The following is a 4,804-nucleotide window of genomic DNA, read 5'->3' on the forward strand; positions in this document are numbered from 1 at the left end:
CCCCAATACAATGCCTTCATTAACCATAAAGTGACACTTTTCCCAATTCAGGACGAGACTAGTGTCTTCGCATCTCTGCAAAACTCGATCAAGGTTGCTCAAACAATCATCAAAAGAGAATCCATAGACGGGAAAGTCATCCATGAATACCTCACAAATCTTTTCACAAAAATCAGAGAATATAGCCACCATACATCTTTGAAAGGTAGTAGGTGCATTACATAAACCAAAAGGCATGCGTCTATAAGCAAAAGTACCACAAGGGCAGGTAAAAGTAGTTTTAGATTGATCCCCCGCTGACACAGGTATTTGAGAGAAGCCAGAATAACCATCTAGAAAGCAAAAATGTGTGTGTTTGGATAGCCTTTCTAGCATTTGATCAATAAAAGGTAAAGGGTAATGATCTTTCTTGGTGGCTTTGTTTAACTTACGGAAATCAATTATCATTCTATTGCCCGTAATAATTCTTTGCGGGATCAATTCATCTTTATCATTAGGAACAACGGTAATACCTCCCTTTTTAGGGACACAATGGACATGGCTTACCCATTCACTATCAGCAACAGGATAAATAATACCTTCCTCAAGGAGTTTTAGAATATCCTTTCTTACCACTTCCTTCATTTTGGGATTTAATCGTCTTTGAGGATCTCTAACAGGTTTGGCATCTTTCTCCACTGAAATTTTATGTTGACATAATGTGGGACTAATTCCCTTAAGAACATCCAGAGTATATCCAATAGCAGCTCGGTGCTTCTTCAGAGTTTTCAATAATCTTTCTTCTTCTTTCTCTGAAAGATTAGCACTAATAATAATAGGATATATTTCTTTTTCATCAAGATAAGCATACTTGAGATTGTCAGGTAAGGGTTTGAGTTCAAACACGGGATCATCCTTGGGTGGAGGGGGATCCCCAAGAATTTCAACGGGAAGATTATGGTTTAGCATAGGTTCTTGTTCAAGGAACACTTCATCTATTTCTTCCCTTTCCTTCATAAACATATCTTTTTCATGGTCTAGCAAATATTGTTCTAACGGATCAGTTGGAGGAACAACAATGGAAGCAAGACCAATAATCTCATCCTTACTAGATGATTCCTTTTCACGATATTGTCTACTAAACTTAGCGAAATTAAACTCATGAGACATACCATCTAAGCCAACAGTGACAATATTTTTTCACAATCAATCTTAGCACTAGTAGTATGCAAGAAAGGTCTACCAAAAATAATGGGACAAAAATCATCTTGTGGGGAACCGAGAACAAGAAAATCAGCAGGGTATTTAATCTTTCCACACAAGACTTCAACATCTCTAACAATCCCAATAGGTTTAGTGGTGTCCCTATTAGCAAGCTTAATTGTAACATCAATATCTTCTAATTCAACTGGTGCAATATCGTGCATAATTTCTTTATAAAGATCATAAGGTATCGCATTAGCACTAGCACCCATATCACATAAGCTATGATAACAATGATCTCCTATTTTAACAAAAATAACAGGCGTGCCTATAACAGGTCTACGTGTCTTAGTATCAGGTCTAACAATATTAGCAGTTTCACCCACGAAAGAAATAACATGCCCATCTAAGTCTTCATCCAAGAGATCTTTAATCATAGAAATACTAGGTTCAACATTAATTTGCCCAGGAGGTGTATAAGTCCTAGTATTACTCTTATGAACAACAGTCGAAGCTTTAACATGATCTTTTATCCAAAGAGGAAAAGGAGGTTTTTCAACATAAGTAGTAGGAATAATAGGATCACTATATGTAATAGTCTTTTCTTCGACTGTAATAGGTGCAACTACTTTCACTTCAATCGGCGGATTATATTTAAACGACTTCTCTTTAGGGAGATCAACGTGAGCAGCAAAAGTTTCACAAAAAGTAGCTACTATCTCAGAGTCAAGTCCATACTTAGAGCTAAATCCACGGAAAGCATCGGTATCCATAAAAGATTTAACATAATCAAACTTAGGTGTCATACCTGACTCCTTACCATCGTTGGAACCCCAATCTTCAGAGTTGCGTTTAATTCTTTCCAAGAAGTCCCATTTGAAATCAATAGTCTTCAGCATATAGGAACCAACACAGGAAGTATCGAGCAAGTTGCGATTATCAAGAGAAAGTCGAGCACAAAAATTCGGAATAATCATTTCCCGAGAGAGCTCATGATTGGGGCATGAATATAACATTGACTTAAGCCTCCCCCAAGCTTGAGCGATGCTTTCTCCTTCGCGAGGCCAGAAATTATATATGTAATTACGGTCACGATGAACAAGATGCAAAGGATAGAACTTCTGGTGAAATTCCAATTTCAATCGCTTATAATTCCAGGATCTCGTGTCATCACATAGCCTATACCATGTCATTGCATATCCCTTCAAAGATAAAGGGAAGACCTTCCTTTTGACAACATCGTCGGGAATACCTGCAAGCTTAAATAATCCACAAACTTCATCCACAAAGATAAGGTGTAAGTTGGGATGCAAAGTTCCATCTCCTGCAAAAGGATTAGCTAGCAGTTTTTCTATCATACCCGAAGGAATCTCAAAGTGAATATTTTCATAAAGTTCAGTAGGTTGAGGAGCATCTCTTTGCTCCTCTGGTTGGGGTGAAGATACCCCAAACAAGCCACTCAAAGGATTAGTTTTCATAGTGACAAGTAACAGAAAATTTCAGCACACTAAATAAATGTTTCCTTACCAAGTTCCACTCACCAAGAGCGCTACGCTCCCCGGCAACGGCGCCAGAAAAGAGTCTTGATGACCCACAAGTATAGGGGATCTAGCGTAGACCTTTCAATAAGTAAGAGTGTCGAACCCAACGAGGAGCAGAAGGAAATGATAAGCGGTTTTCAGTAAGGTTTTCTCTGCAAGCACTGAAATAATAGGTGATAGATAGTTTTGTGATAAGATAAATAATAACGAGCAAAAGTAAATAAAGTAAATAAGGTGCAGCAAGGTGGCCCAATCCTTTATGTAGCAAAGGATAATCCTGGACAAATTCTAATAATAATGAAGGAGCTCCCGAGGACACATTGGGAATTATCGTTAAGCTAGTTTCATCACGTTCATATGATTCGCGTTCGGTACTTTGATAATTTGATATGTGGGTAGACCGACACTTGGGTACTGCCCTAACTTGGACAAGCATCCCACTTATGATTAACCCCTATTGCAAGCATCCACAACTACAAAAAGGAGTATTAAGGTAAACCTAACCACATCATTAAACATATGGGTCCATATCAACCCCTAACGAAGTAACTAATAAACTAGGGTTTAAGCTTCTGTCACTCTAGCAACCCATCATCTACTTATTAATTCCCTATGCCTTCCTCTAGGCCCAAATAATGGTGAAGTGTCATGTAGTCGACGTTCACATAACACCACTAGAGGAGAGACAACATACATCTCATCAAAATATTGAACGAATACCAAATTCACATGACTACTAATAGCAAGACTTCACCCGTGTCCTCAAGAACTAGAGTAACTACTCACAAAGCATAAGCATGTTCATGATCAGAGGTGTAATAATATGCATTAAGGATCTGAACATATAATCTTCCACCAAGTAAACCAATAAGTATCAACTACAAGGAGTAATCAACACTACTAGCAACCCACAGGTACCAATTTGTGGTTTTGGATACAAGATTGGATACAAGAGATGAACTAGGGTTTGAGAGGAGATGGTGCTGGTGAAGATGTTGATGGAGATTGACCCCTCTCGATGAGAGGATCGTTGGTGATGACGTTGGTGATGATTTCCCCCTCTCGGAGGGAAGTGTCCCCGACAGAACAGCTCCGCGAGAGCCCTAGATTTATTCCGCCAAGGTTCCGCCTCGTGGCGGCGGAGCTTCGTCCCGTAAGCTTGCCCACGAAGTTTTCCAGGACAAAACCCTTCATATAGCAGAAGATGGTCACCGGAAGCCCACCAGGGGGGCCAGGAGATAGGGGGCGCACCCTACAGGGGGGCACCCCCTGTCTCCTGGACAAGGTGTGGGCCCCCAGGCCTATTTCTTTTCCTCATAATTCCTTAATAAATCCAAAAAGCGGTTTCGTGGAGTTTCAGGACTTTTGGAGTTGTGCAGAATTGGTTTCCAACGTTTGCTCCTTTTTCAGCCAGAATTCCAGCTGCCGGCATCCCCCCTCTTCATGGTAAACCTTGTAAAATAAGAGAGAATAGCTATAAGTATTGAGATATAATGTGTAATAACAGCCCATAATGCAATAAATATTGATATAAAAGCATGATGCAAAATGGACGTATCACTCATCTAGTTCCTCTGTGAGAACTGGGACATCTTTGGATGGAAGCCATCTTACATGCCAGGTGTACCCAGGGGACTGGCTGAGCACCATTTGCGAGTCGACTCAAAAGCAAAACCCGTTAAAGAGCATCTCCGTCGGTCCGCCGCGAAGAAGAGAAAGGCAATTGGTGAGGAGGTGCCTCGGTTTTTGGCTGCCGAGTTCATCCGCGAGATATACCACTCCGAGTTGCTCGCCAATGTCGTTATGGTCCCAAGAAAGATAAGTCACTTCGAATGTGTATTGATTTCAAGCATATCAATCGGGCTTGTCCAAAAGATCATTTTCCTCTGCCCCGCATCGACCAGATAGTTGACTCAACTGCGGGATGTGAGCGATTGTCCTTTTTGGACGCTAATTCCTGGTACCATCAGATCCAACTCTATGGACCTGATGAGATAAAGATAGCTTTCATATCCCCATTCAAATGTTTTTGCTATGTTACTATGCCCTTTGGCCTCAAGAATGTTGGTGCCACATTCATG

The sequence above is a fragment of the Triticum dicoccoides genome, chromosome 7B (assembly GCF_002162155.2).
Source record: "Triticum dicoccoides isolate Atlit2015 ecotype Zavitan chromosome 7B, WEW_v2.0, whole genome shotgun sequence".
NCBI lineage: Eukaryota > Viridiplantae > Streptophyta > Magnoliopsida > Poales > Poaceae > Triticum > Triticum dicoccoides.